The sequence below is a fragment of the Bos taurus genome, chromosome 15, assembly GCF_002263795.3.
Source record: "Bos taurus isolate L1 Dominette 01449 registration number 42190680 breed Hereford chromosome 15, ARS-UCD2.0, whole genome shotgun sequence".
In the NCBI taxonomy this organism is placed as follows: Eukaryota; Metazoa; Chordata; class Mammalia; order Artiodactyla; family Bovidae; genus Bos; species Bos taurus.
In genome coordinates, this window is record NC_037342.1 from 44,187,988 (window position 1) to 44,208,043 (window position 20,056).

Genomic DNA, 20,056 nt, shown 5'->3' on the forward strand with positions numbered 1-20,056 from the left:
CAGCCGTCTGACAGCTGATGTCCCTCTTCGATGGAGGGCTTCAGGCTCCCCCAGATCCCCGGGGCTGGCACTGACAGGAGTGTTGCCACATGGTTGGGCGGGGTAGAGGCGGATGGGGAGTTTAGGGCCCTTGCCTACAGGACTCCTAGACCCCAGAATCTCCCAGGCGTGTCACCGCAGGCCTCAGACCTGAAGAGAAGGCGTTGATGCCTGGGTGCGCTCCAGTCCCTGTCTGCTTCCCCCCAGTTCCAAGACCACTGCCCCACCAGGGGTCTCCTGCAAACCTCCATCTGAAATCCCATCCACCTGCCTCAGGAAAACCTCACTCATCACTGGCGTCTGTCCTTCTGCCCCAGTGTAGAGTCCCATGTCAGTCATCCATTTCAGAGCACCCTCCCCTTTAAGGTGCAACACCACTGAGGCCCCCCGGGACAGCTGTGGGCAGGAAGAGCACCAGGGCCATGGTCAACAGTGGACGTGGGAGCTTCTGGGTGCATTGTCCTATCTCTGTCCCCACTGGGGCGAGCTGCAGGCCTGGTTGTTCCCATGACAGCTGACAAACCCCATTCGACACATGCATCCCTTGCCCAGCCCTCCAACGCAGGGGGCATCAATTGTTAGGTCTGTCCATACTCTGAAAGAACATCCCTCCTCAATTAGCAGAGGGTGTTGTCCCCTCTCTTCATTATTGGTTAGAGCAGTGTTCGGGATTTTTCCTGACAGCCTTTACTCGCTGTTGCTCTAGGAGAAGCACCTGGCTCAACCTGCATTTTTAAGGTCTATAGTCTCCCTCTAGAAGACTGTTGTCAATACTTCCTCTAATTCTAGCTGCTGCTTTGCATGCTGACTGATGATGATGATGATAATGGTGGTGAAAGCAATAAAAACTCCCATTTGTTGAGTGCTTCCTGTGTGCCAGGCACTAGTCTTGGTGCCTCACATGTATTAACTCATGCCATGCTCACAGTAACCCAGCGTGAATGCTAGTATTGTTTATGATGCCCCATTTTACAGATGAGGAAACAGGTTCAGAAAAGCTGGGTGGATTGTTTTAACTGGCAGAGAAACAATGGGTTTGAACTCCAGTCTGTCTGGCCCCAAAGCTCGTGCTTCTAACCTCACTCCTTGAGTGTTCCTAGAAGCCCAGTCAGCAAGACCTGGGGCTCCCGGGGCAGGACCCATTCTGGATGCGTAGAGAAAGGAAAGGCCAGTGGAGAGGAAAGGAGTAGGGGACAGTCATGTCATTCCTCAGGGCCCCCGAAGGGACCTGGAAGAAATCTGGGCAGCATCTTCCTCACTTCTGTCTAGATCTGTGCTGGCCAGGGCTGTAGCCACTCACCCCATGTGGCTACTGACACGAACCCAGCAAAATTATACATTGGGTTCCTCAGTCATGCCAGTCACATTTCTGTGTTCAGTACTCAGATGTGGAGTATTAACCTTCGCTGTTACCAGTCACCCCATACTGAACACCGGGGGACTTCTTAGCTCGGGGTAGAGCTCAGGGTCAGCAGTCTTCAGGACTCTTCTCTCGGGTGTCCTTCAGGGCCTTGGAGCATGACAGGGACAGGGTGGGAAGGGGCTGGGTGGGGAAGCATGAGAGCCCCACCCTTACACCTGCCTCTGCAGCCCACCAGCAGGCATCAGGAGCTGCAGTTAGCAAGCAGGGGCTGCTGCTTAACCTGCTGCTCATTCTCTCCTCCCAGAGGCAAGCAAGCTCCCAGCAGCTTTGCCCTTTGTCCTCAAGAAGAGATCAGAAACAGAAGCCTTTAGGCCTCGCCTGGCTCTCTCCTCTCTCTCAGCATGAAGTCTGTGTCCAGCCCTGCCAGGCTCCATTTCCAAATAGGGAAGCAAGGCTGTGGCCATGGTGGGGCTGGCGCCCAGCCCGCAGCCCACCTGGCCCCCTCCCCACCAATCAGATCCTAGTTGATGCGCGGGCTTGCTCGGCAGTGTTCCCCTTGCTCCGCGGGCCCAGCTGTCACTTCTCCCCAGGAAAGGGCTCAGCCCTTTGTCCCAGCAAGTCTGAAACCATCTAGACAAAAGGTGGGAGCCCTGTGTTCACAGCACTCAGGACTTCCTTCACGCCCCTGGGGAAGATTGCTGGGAGAGAAACTCCTTGACATGATGTAACCTGTGCTGCCCTGGGCGGGGCTGGGCCTGATGTCGGGCACCCCAGGGCTGTGCTTTGACGCCTGAGTTCACATCTGGACATCTAGGTATCCTTAGGCCTGTGCCTTAGGACACTCTCTCTGGGTAAGCAGAGATGGCAGGGCAGGGTGCAGAGTTAAGAAGGGAGATAAGGCCTGAGGGTGAGAGTGGAAGTGGGGGCAGGGTTGAGAAGACTCTGGGGATTGGCTCAGGCTGGGCCCGGCAGGGGCATTTCCTCACTGATGCCACCTTGGCCTTGGAGCTGATCCACATGGGAGAAAGCCAAGGAAAAGAGGAGGGGACACATCCAGAGAGCATTCTCCTCTTGGCTCTCACTCCACAGTTATAAAATGCTTCCCCTCGGTTTATCCCCATAGGTTTGGGAAAGAAGCAGCAGGGCTATCGTTCCCATTCTGCAGTAGGAAAAACTGAGGCCCATGTGTAGAACTGATTTGCTCAAGGACATGCAGGGTTAGAGGGGGAGTCGAAAGCTGACCTTGGTCCTCTTGCTTCCCAATCCAGGGTTCTAACAGAGGCTGTGGTCCATGGTTGCCTATAGAAACGTCAGAACTTCACTTCCCTTGGGGAAGGCTATTTTTTGATAATGTGGCCATGCTTGTTTCCAAATCACCTGGATTGGGGGCTGTGACTGACATCACAGCGTCTCCCAATTTTTATTTTAGACTCCCAATTAGTGTCTCCCAATTTTTTATTTGGAGTTTTAGGGAAAATGGCACAGACCAGAGAGTTTGAATTCAGTTCAGTTCAGTCATTCAGTCTTGTCCGACTCTTTGCAACCCCATGGACTGCAGCATGCCAGGCCTCCCTGTGCATTACCAATTCCTAGAGCTGGCTCAAACTCATGTCCATTGAGTCAGTGATGCCATCCAACCATCTCATCCTCTGTCGTCTTCTTCTCCTCCTGCCTTCAGTCTTTCCCAGCATCAGAGTCTTTTCCAATGAGTCGGTTCTTTGTATCAGGTGGCCAAAGTATGCCAAAGTTTAACTTTGAAAAACAAGGTTTTTGGTCCAGGCTGCAAATGTGAAGAGGTTCCCTCAAGGATTTCACTGGTGGTTCAATGGTTAAGAATCTGCCTGCCAATGCAGGGGGCATGGATTTGAATCCTGTTCCAGGAAGATCCCACATTCCACAGTGCAACTAAGCCCGTGCACCACAGCTACTGAGCCCACATGAGAAGCCACCGCAATGAGAAGCCCTCGCACTGCAGCTAGAGAAAGCCCATGTGCAGCAATGAAGACCCAGTGCAACCAAAACTAAATAAATAAAAATTAAAAGAAGTACCCTTGACACCACCCAGGCCTCCAAGAAAGGCCCTTCTTCCCTTGGGGCTGCCGAAAAAATGAGAGGAAGGGAGAATTTTGAACATGGATTAACACATGGAAAGGGATTTCATTTGGGGCATTAGTTTCTTTGTAAGAACTTAACGAGGAGGTGAGGCTCAGACTTGGGGGCATTTTTCTGCTGCTGCTCAGACTTCTGCCGCCTGTGCTGTCATTGGTGCCCCTGAGTAAACTAGCAGAGCCAGTGGGCTGGTCAGAACTTAAGTGGGGAGATGGAAGGGAGGCTGAATTTTTGGCCTAAGTTGGTGGGACAGCCTTGGGTTATTCAGTTAATGTCCTGTTTGTTTGTTTGTTTTTTCCCATAACTCAGGGCATGTGGAATCTTAGTTCCCCCAACCAGGATCGAACTCGCACCCCATGCAGTACAAGTGCGGAGCCTTAACCACCTGACCACTGGGGAAGTCCCACCAGTAGGGACTGGTGGAGGAGCTTTAGTGAGCTGGGAACAGAACTGTGCCAGTGGTCTCCTAGTTGTGTCCCCTCCCCGGGAGGCAGCCATGCCCTCTACTAGGTAGACCAGAAAGTCAAGAGAAGAAAAAACAGGGTGCTTCATCCCCGCACTGTGCCCTTCCCAGACCGTCCCCTGACCACTGTCCTCCCACCGAAGGAGAGCTTTGCCAGCTCCCATGGTCAGAACTCGGGACATTGACTGGGCCATGTCACTGCTTTAGTGAACTCCAATTTAGGTTCGTGATATCTTGATGACACAGGCAGTGCATGAACCCTGGGTCCTGGGGCCAACCCTCCTCTGCTCGTCCCCTCTGAGTGTACATCCTGGGAGGATAAGCAGACTGAGAACCTCTCCCAGGGCTTTGCTCTCTTTCCCCAGACCCTTGGGAGCTGCTGATGCCACATCTAGATCTGGGGAAGTGTTCAGCCCCCAAAGCCGATGCTCCACGTTCCAGGTTCCAGCCCTTCAGAGTGCCGCACTGGGCATCACGCATCATGTAGCTGTGAAGAAAGCAGGGCTCGGATCTTCTCTCTGCTCCTGCTCCCCCGAGTCCCACTGGGAAGGGGAGGTTACCTAGAGTAGGATGCAGGCATTCCTGGGTCCCTGGCAGAAAGCTAACAGCACAAAACCTCACCCTTAATCTAGAATGGTTATTAACATATTAATTAATATTTAAAAACTCATTATGCCTTGATGATGGCTTCCTTAAGCTGCTTTTATATTCATTGCAGCCACCCAGGAGCAATAACCATACTTACGTGGCAAAATGGAGTCATTCTGCTTAATCACTGAGGAGGTTTTACAGTCTTCAAAGCCCATAAACAGCCAAAGAGTTGATGACATGTCTTCTTTTTAGATTTTCTTTTGCATTGGATGCTGTGTTAGGAAGTTGTTTTCTTATACTGAGGTGAAACCTTACTGTCAACACTCTACTTTCCTCCCACTATGCCGGGCTGGAGCCCCTGGTGGCCCCAGGCACAGGACCCTGTGGTAACCTGTGCACTCAGGAGCGGGGCACCCTGACAGCCACCCTGCACCTTGGGGTGCACCACAGGACAACCCCACAAGCTGAGGCCCCAGGTCTGGAAACGCTTTTCCACCTCTTCCTGGCAGGATTCTGCCTCTGAGCCTCAGGCTGAAACCCTAGCACTCCACGGTTCACATCAGTTTTCTGGGGGTGGAGGTGGTACCTTCAGTGTTTTCAGGTCCCGGGGTGATCCTACCAGGCTCTGCGACAGCATCCCTCCTCCTTGGTACCTGCAGGCTTCTTCCTGAATCACTTATCCCACACCAGCGCCCAACTCTCCAATGGGCCGTGCAGCCACTAACCATCCACTGCCCACAGGGCCCTGTGACAGCAGTAAAGACCGCTCACGTGCACTTTGTTGGGACAGTTGCGAAGGGCAAAGGTGGTGGGAGAGAGACCACAGCAGAGTCTGCTCAAGTCCCTCCAACCAGAGGGGCTAGAGACACGGAGTGACAGGGACCCCCAGTGGCCTTGGCCTCACCTGCCTTCTTCGGACTCCAAGACGATGGAGATGCTTATGGGGGCATGGAGGCCTCAGAGGAGCCAGGAGTGCTGGGTCCAGGCCGGAGGGGTGCAGGTGGCCAGCAGAATGTGTGACTGCTGACTTGGCCTGCCTGTTAGTGTCAGCAAAATGATCGCACACTGGGCTATCCCGTCTGGGTCCTGGGCCAAGGAAGCCCTCCGAGGCAGGGATGCAGTCAAATGGTGTTGAGAGAAGGAACTGGCTTCCTGTGCTTTAGAAATTGCGGGAAGTAACAGGCAGGGAGATGGGCGAATCCCTCCTGAGGTGCTGACGATGCCGGCGCTCGTCCATCACGTGCAGGCGCGGCCGGAACTGTGTGGAGCCCCGGGCACTCTGAGGCCGTCCCCTGTGGCGCTCAGGGCGAGGCAAGCAGAGGCTGGCCGCTGCCAGGTGCCAATCATGGTCCTTCTGAACTACTGAAGCCAGGGCCCCGGATGCACGCAAGCCAGCACCTGCTGTTGGGACTGAGGTCACAGGTTCACAAAGAACGTTCAGGCTCAGGGCAGAGCATGAGTGAGGTTTCCAGCTGGATCTGGGCTCAGTCAGGAGGCTTGAGTTACCTCAGGCCAGGGGTCAAGGGAGGCTTCCATGGAAGCTTGGGAGAAGGGTCAGTTTTATTCCAGGGAATAGCACTGGAGTTTGGTCTTAGCAGGAGAGGATTTTGTCCTGGGATGAGGGTGCAGGTGGGGTTATGTATGTGTTGGGTGGAGGACTTCCTCATTCAGGGGATACCGTCTAGGGACCCAGACAGAGGACAAGACCAGGCATGTCATCCCCAGGGGCTACTCCAGCTTGCCCCTGGAGAACTCCCAGGTTTTGCTTCTCTTGTTTCCAGTCCAGAGTTCTATGCTTCCTTACCCCTGTCTTTGTCCCCTCTCCTGCCCCCAACCATTTTCTTTTTAAAAAAAATTTATGTATTTTTAACTGGAGGACAATTGCTTTACAATGTTGTGTTGGTTGCTGCTTTACATCAACATGAATCAGCCATAGGTATACATATGTTCCCTCCCTCTTAAACTCCCCTCCCATCTCCCACCCCATGTAACTCGTCTAGGTTGTCACAGAGCACCACCAACCGTTTTCTGAGGCTAGGGGTATTAGGGACTGGTGACCCTGTGGAAGTCCTGAAACTGAAGGTCCCTACACACTTCCGTTGCTGCCAGTGTGGGCTGCGTGGCACCATCTCCAAAGGACAGTGATTCTTGGGCTTCTCTCTTCTCTCTCTCCTCCCTGCCCACAGCCATGGCTACTTGCCCACACCTGTGATGAGCTGCAAGCCCTGTCTGCAGCTCAGGTGGAAGCTTGGTCCCAGATCTTAGGAAGGCACCCTTTGAACTCCTGTGTTGGCTGCACTTGACCCACAGCCACTCTTGCAGCCTCCTGGGTCTTAGGCAGAAGCTGCCCTCTGACAGGTCCCAGCTGTGGGTCACTCCTGCCTTCCCCTGCTGACCCTCACTGTCCAGCTGAGGTCCATGCTATTCCCAGGCTACCTCATCAGGGGCTGGATCTGGATAATCTTTCCCCCAGTTCAGATCCAAGCATGTCCTGTGGGGGTTGTGTCTCCAAGCTCAACCCAGGACCCTCTCTGAGCTGACCCCTCTGCCCTAGGTGTCCCACATGGCCTACCCCTTCCTCCTTGGGGGCTGGAGCTATGCTGGGAGTGTTCTAGTACAAGAGGAAGTGGCTGCAACCAGGAGAGTGATGTTGGGCAACCAGGGTCCCTGTAAGGGAATGGTGAGATAGGTGCTGAAATCCCCTGAATGTCCCTGGTGTGTCTGTGTCATGGTGGTGTGTACACATCCCGTGGTGTGTACACATCCTGTGTTGTGTACAAGCCATGTGTGTCAGCGTGGGGCGGGAGAGGAAACAGTCTGTAGTCTGACCCCTCTCTCTTGTAGTGCCCGTGGGCTGGCTCAGTCCTGCCCCTTCCCAATCCCCCTTGCTGCCTGGGGTCTGCCCCTCCACCCAAGGCCCCACTTTGAGCTCTTTGTTTTCAGTCGTGTCTGACTCTTTGCGACCCCATGGACTGTAAGCTACCATGCTCCTCCATCCATGAGATTTTCCAGGCAAGAGTACTCAAGTGGGTTGCTATTTCCTTCTCCAGAGGATCTTCCCAACCCAGGGATCGAACCCAGGTCTCCTGCATTGTAGGCAGATGCTTTATCATCTGAGCTACCAGGGAAGTCCTGCTCTTCTACAATTCCTCCAAAAAGGATCTTGTTCTTCCCTCATATTAATTGCCTTACCTCCTGCTGTGGGAATCTGGGCTGTGTTAACCCACTGAGCACCCTGAGGTGGGGGTGTGCGTGGTGGGGGAGCAGGTTACAGGGTCCCACAGTCTTAGATCCAAATCTTGCTCCACCACATATTGGTCCAATGGTCATCAGCAAGTCACATGACTGCTGTAAGCCTCAATTTCCTCATCTGTAAAATGGGAATAATAATGCTGTGTCCTAGCTGGCAGTTCAATTCTAAAGATTGACACAAATCACGTGAAAGGCCATGCACACAGTAGGCACTCAATGAGCAGCTGGTACTCTCAACCTTACCTCTGCATGCTCACAGCTCTGTGGGGCCTGTGCTGTGTCCGGTGGCATTTTCGACAGCAAACCCTAAGATGAGAAATCATGTATAAGTGGTTTATGAAGGAGGTGCTCCCAGGACAAGCGTGTGAAGAGCAAGAGTGGGCAGAGGGCCAGAAGGGAAAAACCAGGCTGGTGTGTAGGAGGGGAAAATAGAGAATGGAGGATGTCACAAGGAAGAAGTTCCCCTCCACAGGCAGAGGAAGTAGAGGAACGGACACCACTGAAATGGCAAGCAGGAAGAAAGGCAAAGGGTCAATTCACTGGTTGCTCCCAGTGTGAAAGTGCCAGGGAAGTGGGGACAGTCACCGAGATGGGGCGGGGGCCTCCATGTGTGACAATCTCTAGGTCCATCTGTGTTGCTGCAATGACATTACTTCATTCTTTTTTATGGCTGAGTAATATTCCATCGTCTATATACCATATATTCTTTATTCATTTGTTGATGGACAGCTAGGTGGCTTCCATGTCTTGGCTATTGTAAAGAGTGCCACTATGAACATTGGGGCGCATGTGTCTTCAATGTACAGTTTTCTGGATATGTGATCTCACTTACATGTGGAAACTAAAAAGTAGTACAAAGGAACTTATTTACAAAACAGAAACAGACTCACAGACACAAAAAACAAACTTATGGTTACCAAGGAGAGAGGAAGGAGAGAGAAACTGGAAGTAGGGGATTAACAGATGCCTACTACCATATGTCAAATAGATAAACAACAAGGATTTACTATATAGTACAGGAAACCATATTCAATATCTTGTAATAAGCTGTAATGGAAAGGAACAGAAAAAAAGAATATAGATATACACACATATATGTAACCAAATCACTTTGCTATACACTGGAAACTAACACAACATTGTAAATCAACCATACTTTGGTAAAAATAATACTTACATACATTTTTTTATTATGTAAAGTTTAAAAATAAAATAAAATTTAAAAATAAATAAATAAATAAATGGCAAAGGAAGGTATCTGGGTGACTGAGCCAAAGGGCAGCCCCACAAGACCTCCTCCTGCACTCTACTCTGTCAAGGGTAGGGGTGAAAGGGGGAGAAAACCTGTTTGTTTGTGTTTCCAGCCCACAAAGGGGTTTGGGGGAGAATGATGGTGGATTCAAGTAGGTCTGGGGTTGGTCAGGTACTGGAGGCTGCAGAACTGAGTCTTACTGGAGGTCATTAGTGCTGTTTTCCAAGTGTTCCAGCTTCTCTCCCTTTCCTGGCACAGGGAAGCACTGAGATCCTGGCTCTGCGGTGGGGTCACAAGTCCAGTGCTAGTCAAAGCATCGTGAGCAGAAGTGACAGGTACCACTTCTTGGACAGAGCACCCAGCCATGAAGTGAAACCCTCCATAGCACTTCCTTCCCTCTGCTGTGTCATTCACAGTGTTCCGGAAGGTGAGTGCTCCGTCAGCCTGCATCCTGAAGGCAGCAGTGATGATATGGCTCAGAGCCCAAGGCTGACTTGTGATGGACGTGTAACACAGGGAGAAATACACCGTTGTTGTATGTCCCTGAGATTTGGGGACTGTTTGTTGTCACAGCATAACCTAGCTGATACTGGCTGATACAGGCTTCGTGGCTAGAAGCCAGGATACAGCTCAAGGACTCAGTACCTCAGTGAATACCAGGAGCTGGTCACACAGTCTGAGACCAGTGAGAGGCCAACGGGCAGCATGGGTGTCTAAGGCCTTTACTCATCCTCCAGGAGAGGTGCCAGCTGCCCTCTGCCATCAGTTGCTGTCTGCAAGAAGGGGGTAAAATGAAGATATAATGAAAGGGGAAACTGAGATCTTGAATTTTGAGAGACTTGAGTATTTATGCAAAAGGTGTTGAATTAACCTGAAAGAGACTGTTTTAAGCTAGAAAAGTCTGAGCAATCTTTAATTGATGAGTTAAAAGATCTCCCCCACTCCTTTCCTTGGCATTGGTGGGACAAGCACAAGAGCAAGATAAGATGAATTATAGAAAATAAGCGTCTGTGCTTTTGCACACCTGAATGTATAAAATTCCACCTGTTTGTGCCTGCCCAACTCAACTTCCATCTGACTCCAGAGCCTGGGCCTTTCTCTCCCTTACTGTCCCCAGATGTTCCCTAAAAGGCTGCCCTCCTGGGTGGCAGAAGGGAGGGGGGTTAGTGGGTAGGGAGAAAGGCTCCAAGGGCCATGTACTGGCCCAGAGTTGTGGCAGTAAGAAAGATGAGCGCTTGGTTGGGGGACAAACGGAGCCATTCCAAGTAGCTAATCAGTCCTTTGTTTTAGGAATAAGGCAGGCCCTCAGGGACAACATGGGAGCCTGGGGGTGGAGGCAGGGGCCTTCCCCCACAGAGGTCCTGCCCTTCTTTCCCTTTGACTCTATCTCAGAGCATCACGCCACCATCTGTCACCATCGTCCAACCAGAAATCTGAGTCACCCTTAACTCCTCCTCTGCATTCAGTCCCCAGGCCCTCTGGCCTTGAGCGTGTGCTGGGCCCTCCAGGACTGTCCTCTCCCACTGAGCCCTGTGCCCAGGAGGCCGATCACCTGGTCTGCCTCCACGTGCTTGTTACACTCCTCCTAGTTCTCCTTCCTGCAGGGTCACCACGGGCTCACTGTGGTGTGCCCCCCAGCTGAAGCACCCTCCCCTCCGCAGTGCACCCCAAAGCTCTCCTCTCTGGGTCCCAATGGCTGCTTCCCCTTCATCTCCTTTGTAGGCTAAGGTGGTAATGGCTCACCGTGGTTCCTAGCTCTAGGATGCAACACCATTCTTTAGAGTTTTCCTTAACCCTGCTCACATCTGTGAAACAGTCCATTGATTAAACTCTTCTTATGGTGCTGAGTCTGAGGGTGCCATCTGCCTTCTGCCAGCATGTTTGATAGAAGCTCAGTGGAAGAATTTCTGTAAGGATAGAGATAATGGATAATGAACAAAGATCCAACACCGAGGACACAGTTGTCACTTGATAACTAGAAGCTGTAATTAATGGTAACCTCTAAACACTGTTGAAGTGTCATTTGTCTCTGACCTCACTGATACTTCCCTAGAAGAGGTGGCCATTATCCTTCTCCTGACCATTTTAGTTATCCTCCTTGGTGTGCCAGCCTCCAGTCTCACCCCTTTCCTCTTCTACCAGAATGATTCTGCTGAAGCTCACATCTCACCACGATGCTCACTCACACACACACACACACACACACACACACACACACACACACACAGGACCCCTCCAGGTAGAGGACTGTGTCCTCAGCTCCCTGGACTTCCTTCTGCTGGTGTTCTCAAACCTCATGCCACGGATGGGTCTCAAGTCCGTGAAGATCAGTATTTTGGCTTTTTGGCACTTTCCCCGGCAGCCAGCACAAACCTTGGCTCACAGCGAGCGCTCAGTACAGAAGTGCAGAAGAAAGGAAGGGAGACTAGAGTTTAATGGAATCTGCTCATGTCCATTGAGTTGGTGATGTCATTCAACCATCTCATCCTCTGTTGTCCCCTTCTCCTCCCACCTTCAATCTTTCCCAGCATCAGGGTCTTTTCAAATTAGTTCCTCGCATCAGGTGGTCAAAGTATTGGAGTTTCAGCTTTAGCATCAGTCGTCCCAGTGAATATTCAGGACTGATTTCCTTTAGGGTTGACTGGTTGAAACTTCTTGCAGTCCAAGGGACTCTCAAGAGTCTTCTCCAACACCACAGTTCTAAAGCATCAATTCTTCAGCGCTCAGCTTTCTTTATAGTCCAACTCTCACATCCATACATGACTACTCGAAAAACCATAGCTTTGATTAGACAGACCTTTATTGGCAAAGTAATGTCTTTGCTTTTTAATATGCTGTCTAGATTGGTCATAGCTTTCCTTCCAAGGAGCAAGCGTCTTTTAATTTCATGGCTGCAGTCACCATCTGCAGTGATTTTGGAGCCCAAGAAGATAGTCTGTCACTGTTTCCACTATTTCCCCATGTATGTGCCGTGAAGTGTTGGGACCGGATGTGTGATCTTAGTTTTCTGAATGTTGAGTTTTAAGCCAACTTTTTCATTCTCCTCTTTCACTTTCATCAAGACTCTTTAGTTCTTTCTTCGCTTCACACCTAGAAGGAAACAAAACCTACAACCAACACCGAAACCCATGAGTCTCAAATCATGGTTAAGGCTCTGAAACCATGCTCTCCAGGTCTGAATATCAGTTCTACTCCTTACTAGCTGTGTGACCCTGGCCTGTTACTTAACCTATCTATGCTCAGTCTTCTAATCTTTAAAATGGGGCTGATATAATATTTATGTCACACAACTGTAAGAGTGAAAAGACTTAGTGGGGGTAAAGCTAACTAACCCAGAATAGTGCTCAAATAGTGCTGGGACATAGCAAGTGCTGTAGAAGTGGTTGCTGTCATTTTTGTACTTATTATCTGGAAGCTCCAGGGAGGAAAAAGAGGGATTGGGGGCGGGGGGCGGGGGGGGGGAACGCTTCATGATACAAGGAGCAATGGGTTGGGCCCTTGAAGGACTAATACAATTTCCTGTGGAGAAGAGAGTGGAAGGGCCTTCAAAGCTGAGGGCAGAATCTGAGTTGGTAATTAGATTGCCCTTTGGGAGAATGGTAAGGGCTGAGGTGATGGGGGCTCAGGAGGGAGAGTTGTGGTGGGTGACGAGACCAGGCTGAGGATTGGGTTCTGCTCCTAGGGTGCTGAGAAGCCACTGGAAGCTGTTACCAGGGTCAAGACAGAGGCAGAAGTATGTTCTGAAATCAGTGTGGAGCGGTGGAGAATAAGTGATCACTGAGTGGGGGATTATGGAGTGAGGGCGGGGCAGGGAGGCCGGCTAGGAGGCTCACATCTAGGCTTCGTGAGGACAGGGCCTGCGGAGTGGGGAATGGAAGCAGCCCTATGAACTGGGATGAGGAGGGGGCCTCCTGGTGCCCAGCTCCCTGACCCTTCTCCCTTTCTCTCCCTTTGCCCAGGGCATGGCCCAGGGCTCAGCCACTTCTCTGTGGAGCTGTTCTTGCCTGCTCTGGTCCTGGGCATTCTCTCCTTCCTGGGTCACAGAGTGAGAAACCACCCATTTCCACACCTGTCATTTTCTTCATAGCCCCCAGCAAGATCCCTGGCTCAGTCTCCTCGAGGGGCTTCCTGCAGACAGTGGAAGAAATCACACAGAGGTGACATAGGTGGCCAGAGCCCTGCCAGGCGAGTTGCCCGACTACAGCTCTGATAACCTTGGCCCTGGCTTCCTTCCTGCAGGCAGAGCTCATCCTCACTCCTCCCTAACCCACCTGAGGGCCGTGAATTCTCTTGTCCAAGAGGAAGAGTCTACCGAGCCGTGACAGCTGGGGCCTTCTTGGCTCCAAGAGGGAACTCCTATGGGCTCCTCCAGGCTGGGATCCATCCAGGGCTCAAGGCCTCAGGCCAGCCATGTGGGGCCCACAGGGGCACTGCCGTATGTGATGGGAGTGACTGTGTGGACCTGAGAGCAGGCCACCCGAGTCTGATCCTGGTGCCACCACTCCCTAGAAGTGTAGTGCTGAGCCTCTTCTACTCAGCCTCTCTGGGTCTCAGTTTCCCCATCTGTGAAATGGAGGCTAACAATACCTGGGTGACCTGTCATGAAGCCATGAATGGGTCAGGATCCACAGAGTCACAGCACACAGTTCCTCTGTGTTAGCTTACTGTTTCTGTCATCGTTTTGTGCTCTGTGGCTGTATGGGGGCCTGATGATGCATGAACAGAGAAACCCTGGGAGAGGAAAGCATTGGGTGGAAACTGGGCAAACCTGGGGAGGGAAGGGGGAAAGAGGAGGAAGCAGGGAGAGAAAGGAAGGATGAATCAGGGAGGCTTATCTCACACCTCTCTGGACAGGACTGGGAGCCTCTCCTCAGCAACCCTGGCGGACAGTGCCTTAACCTCTACTTACACACTCCCAGTGTCAGAGACCTCCTTCCCGTTTCAGGTTGCTGGATTTATTGTTAGACTCTCTGATGTTAGCAAGTTCTTCCCTGTGTGTCTCAGGCCTTAGCAAAGCCCCTGGATCTCCATGGCCTTGCTCCAACTCAGGTGTCTATAGATCTCCCTTTCTCAAGTCTTTTGGGGGCTTGAGGTATTTCCAGAAGTACTTTACATGATTTGTGCTCACAGGGGCAGCCAACTGAGCCAGAATCCTGGCCAAGATTTTAGTGTCACCTCAGAGCTCACTGTGCCAGGCATTTCCTGCTGCCCCTACTATGGACAGAGGAGCCTGGTGGGCTACTGTCCCGGTGGTGGCAAAGAGTTGGACACGAATGAGAGCCTTACACTTTCACTTTCACTACTGCCAGTCACATGGCAAATGAAACTTGTGTCTTCTGGGCCTCCCCTTCCAAGTCAGGGGTGCTCTGCCTCCAGCCATGCCAGTTAGGGGTCCCACAGCTGACAGCCTGGCTTCAGGGTTTGAGTGAAGATACTCAGGCTGTAATGGTTTCCTCTCCACAGAGCACAGTACATACATACTCCCAGGGTGGCCAGCCAGGCTGTGTTCCTCCCCCAGCTGCAGGGCCAGACCCCAAATCTCCACTGGGGTCCTGATCTGGCTGGGTTTACCCTCATTCCAACCACCATCCCTTGTTTAAGTGGGTGCTCAGTTAGGGCTTCTCTGCTCTCTCTCAGAGCCCTGGAGCCCATAGAAAATGATTGTATATGATCTAAATTCAAGGCCTTTTCCCAGTATACATCTTGGCTCTTATGTAAACCTTGGATGCAAACACTTTGAGGGGACGTGCCTCGATGCTCCATCAGAAGTGTTAGAGGCAGCTCTTGTTCCAGCCCCACCCAACACCTGCTCCATTACACTCTCCTTAACATGCAACTTGCTCATTCTGCTCTTTGGACTGGTACAAAGAAAGTCAAGTCATAATGATAGCAATAAGACTATTAAGCGAGTGCTTGAACTGAAGTGAAGTGAAAGTTGCTCAGTCGTGTCTGACTCTCTTTGAGACCTCTTGGACAGTCCCTGGAATTCTCCAGGCCAGAATACTGGAGTGGGTAACTATTCCCTTCTCCAGGAGACCTTCCCAATCCAGGGATCGAACCCAGGTCTCTCTCATTGCAGGTGGATTCCTTACCAGCTGAGCCACCAGGGAAGCCCAGTTGAGTGCTTACAGTGTATCAAGTCTATTACATCCACTGGAAGAATGCCTACTAGCTGTGTGACCTTGGGAAAGTAACCTAATGTCCATGGTTCTCATGTCCCTGATCTGTAAAATGGGGAACTAATATCTACCTCATAGGTGTGTTGTTGTTCAGTCGCTCAGTCATGTCTGACTATTTGAGGCTTCCCTATCTTTCACTTCGTTTTCTGAATGCTGAGCTTTAAGCCAACTTTTTCACTCTCCACTTTCACTTTCATCAAGAGGCTTTTGAGTTCCTCTTCACTTTCTGCCATAAGGGTGGTGTCATCTGCATATCTGAGGTTATTGATATTTCTCCCGGCAATCTTGATTCCAGCTTGTGTTTCTTCCAGTCCAGTGTTTCTCATGATGTACTCTGCATATAAGTTAAATAAAAAGGGTGACAATATACAGCCTTGACATACTCCTTTTCCTATTTGGAACCCAGTCTGTTGTTCCATGTCCAGTTCTAACTGTTGCTTCCTGACCTGCATACAAATTTCTCAAGAGGCAGGTGGTCTGGTATGCCCATCTCTTTCAGAATTTTCCACAGTTTATTGTGATCCACACAGTCAAAGGCTTTAGCATAGTCAATAAAGCAGAAATAGATGTTTTTCTGGAACTCTCTTGCTTTTTCCATGATCCAGCAGACGTTGGCAATTTGATCTCTGGTTCCTCTGCCCTTTCTAAAACCAGCTTGAACATCAGGAAGTTCACGGTTCACGTATTGCTGGAGCCTGGCTTGGAGAATTTTGAGCATTACTTTACTAGCGTGTGAGATGAGTGCAATTGTGCCGTAGTTTGAGCATTCTTTGGCATTGCCTTTCTTTGGGATTGGAATGAAAACTGACCTTTTCCAGTCCTGTGGCCACTGCTGAGTTTTCCAAATTTGCTGGCATATTGAGTGCAGCACTTTCACAGCATCATCTTTCAGGATTTGGAATAGATCAACTGGAATTCCATCACCTCCACTAGCTTTGTTCGTAGTGATGCTTTCTAAGGCCCACTTGACTTCACATTCCAGGATGTCTGGCTTTGGGAAATAGATGGGGAAACAGTGGAAACAGTGTCAGACTTTATTTTTCTGGGCTCCAAAATCACTGCAGATGGTGACTGCAGCCATGAAATTAAAAGACGCTTACTCCTTGGAAGGAAAGTTATAACCAACCTAGATAGCATATTCAAAAGCAGAGACATTACTTTGCCAACAAAGGTTCGTCTAGTCAAGGCTATGGTTTTTCCTGTGGTCATGTATGGATGTGAGAGTTGGACTGTGAAGAAGGCTGAGTGCCGAAGAATTGATGCTTTTGAACTGTGGTGTTGGAGAAGACTCTTGAGAGTCCCTTAGACTGCAAGGAGATCCAACCAGTCCATTCTGAAGGAGATCAGCCCTGGGATTTCTATGGAGGGAATGATGCTAAAGCTGAAACTCCAGTACTTTGGCCACCTCATGCGAAGAGTTGACTCATTGGAAAAGACTCTGATGCTGGGAGGGATTGGGGGCAGGAGGAGAAGGGGACGACAGAGGATGAGATGGCTGGATGGCATCACTGACTCGATGGACGTGAGTCTGAGTGAACTCCGGGAGTTGGTGATGGACAGGGAGGCCTGGCATGCTGCGATTCATGGGGTCGCAAAGAGTCGGACATGACTGAGCGACTGATCTGATCTGATCTGATCTGTCTTTCACTATCTACCGAAGCTTGCTCAAACTCATGTCCATTGAGTCAGTTATGCCATCCAACCATCTCATCCTCTGTTGTCCCCTCTCCTCCTGCCTTCTATCTTTCCCAGCATCAGGGTCTTTTCCAGCAAGATGGCTCTTCTCATTAGGTGGCCAAAATATTGGAGCTTCAGCCTCAGCATCAGTCCCTCCAATGAATAGTCAGGGTTAAATTCCTTTAGGATTGACTGGTTTGATCTCCTTGCAGTCCAAGGGACTCTCAAAAGTCTTCTCCAACACCACAGTTCGAAAGCATCAATTCTTTGGCACTCAACCTTCTTGATGGTCCAACTCTCACATCCATACATGACTACCGGAAAAACCATAGCTTTGACTAGACAGACCTTTACTGGCAAAGCAATGTCTCTGCTTTTTAATATGCTGTCTAGGTTTGCCATAGCTTTTCTGCCAAGGAGCAAGCATCTTTTAATTTTGTGACTGCAGTCACCATCTGCAGTGATTTTTCAGCCCAAGAAAATAAAGTCTGTCACTGTTTCCAATGTTTCCCCACCTATTTGCCAGGAAGTGATGGGACCTGAGGCCAGGATCTTAGTTTTTTGAATGTTGAGTTTTAAGCCAGCTTTTTCACGGTCCTCTTTCACTTTCATCAAGAGGCTCTTTGGGGCTGGTGCACTGGGATGGCCCAGAGGGATGGTATGGGGAGGGAGGAGGGAGGAGGGGGAGGGAGGAGGGAGGAGGGTTCAGGATGGGGAACACATGTATACCTGTGATGGATTCATTTTGATATTTGGCAAAACTAATACAATTATGTAAAGTTTAAAAATAAAATAAAATTAGAAAAAAAAAAAAAAAAAAGAGGCTCTTTAGTTCCTCTCGGCTTTTTGCCATAAGGGTGGTGCCATCTGCATACCTGAAGTTATTGATATTTCTTCCAGCAATCTTGATTCCAACTTGTGCTTCATCCAGCCCAGCATTTTGCATGATGTACCCTGTATATAAGTTAAACAAGCAGGGTGGCAATATACAGCCTTGACATACTCCTTTCGCAACTTGGAACCCGTCTGTTATTCCATGTCCAGTTCTAACTGTTTCTTCTTGACCTGTATACAGGTTTCTCAGGAGGCAGGTAAGGTGGTCTGGTATTCCCATATCTTTAGGAATTTTGCACAGTTTCTTGTGATCCACACAGTCAAAGGCTTTAGCATAGTCAATGAAGCAGAAGTAGATGTTTTTCTGGAATTCTAGCTTTTTCTATGATCCAATGGATGTTAGCAATTTGATCTCTGGTTCCTCTGCCTTTTCTAAATCCAGGTTGAACATGTGGAAGTTCTCAATTCATGTACTGTTAAAGCCTGGCTTGGAGAATTTTGAGCATTAATATGCTAGTGTGTGAGATGAGTACAATTGAGTGCAATTGTGTGGTAGTTTGAACACTCTTTGGCATTGCCTTTCTTTGGTATTGGAATGAAAACTGACCTTTTCCCGCTCAGTGGCCACTGCCGAGTTTTCCAAATTTGCTGGCATATTGAGTGCATCAGTGTGTAGTGCAAGTCGAATGCATAACAGTAAAGTGTTCAGAATAGAGTTCAGTACATAGCAAGTGTTCAAAAAACATTAACTCTCGTTATTAAACAATTTAGTGATTTTAGGTGCTAAAATTTCCAGGCAAACCATGCCATTTTCCAGGCAAGAAAACAGTCTGTGAGAGGTGGTGTGATTTTGGGAGCCATACAGTTGGTTAAAAGAGGGGTGGGACTTTTTCAGGACCTGCTCTCCTAACCCAGAGAAGGCAATGGCACCCCACTCCAGTACTCTTGCCTGGAAAATCCCATGGATGGAGGAGCCTGGTGGGCTGCAATCCATGGGGTCGCTAAGAGTCGGGCACGACTGAGCGACTTCACTTTCACTTTCCCCTTTCATGCATTGGAGAAGGAAATGGCAACCCACTCCAGTGTTCTTGCCTGGAGAATCCCAGGGACGAGGGAGCCTGGTGGGCTGCCGTCTCTGGGGTCGCACAGAGTCGAACATGACTGAAGCGACTCAGCAGCAGCAGCAGCTCTTGTAACCCCTAACTGTTAAACTGCTTTCCCATTTAGCCCTTGAATTTGGTCTATTCTTGCAAAATGACTCCAATTCTTCCAGTTGTTGTCCTCAGGTTATTATTGTTGAACAATTTATTTTTTCTTCCATAAACAGAAGGTGAGGACACAGTCACAGAAATCCTGGAGGAAGCCAGTGGGTGAGGATGAGACCCTAGGCCGATGGCAGAACTGATCTGGGAGCCCACCGGCCAGGAGCAAAGAAGGTTTCAGGGAGACCATGGGAGCGGTGTGGAAATGGCCCCTTTGGTGCTCCAAAAGCTGCCTGAGCTGGGGTAGGGACCGTAGAATGAGCCAGGTATTAGAAGGCAAAGAGGCAGCCTCTCTGTTCCGTGAGATCCCCGTCCTCTGACCAAGTGACCTTACTAGATAGATGGAACTAAGCCCTGTGACCCCTGAGGGGACCAAAGGCAGTGATGGGGAGCCTGGCCTTAGCTCCTAGGCTGCATGCTGATATCAGAAAGTCAGGAAAACAGCCCCTTCAGGGTGTGACCAGACGCAAGCCTCTATTCTGTGAGTCTTAGCTTCTCTGACTGTTAACTGGAAGTATGTAGCCAAAGTGCTCTCGGAAGCCCTGCTCACTGCTAGGGCTCTTTTGATCCTGTTTCTTTTCAGATGGGGCCAGGCTGGTGTTGGGAGGCAGCCCAGACTCCAGGAGAGACTAGGCTCTGGAAATTGGAGACCCAGTCTCCAGCCCTGCTTCCGCTTCTGACATGCTTTCTTTGTTGGCCAAGACTTAGTCTCTCAGAGCTTGCTACCCCAACTGGATGACAGAGAAGAGGGTCAGTGATCACACTCAAGAGTCTTTCCAACCCTTGGTGTCCTGTAAGCTCTACTTTGCTCAAGATCTGAAGACTGGCTCTCAGAGGCCCCTGAGGAGGGGGTGCCTGGCTTCCCCAGGACTCCATCTCTGTAAACAGTGTTTATTGCCCACCATCTCCTGGCAGGCACAGCTGTGGGTACTTGGATGCATCAGTGAACAAAAGAGCCCCTGATAGCGTGTCAGGTCAAGCAGGGGTTTGGAGGCATTGAGTTATACTATTTGTGAAGGAAAGGACCTTGATCTT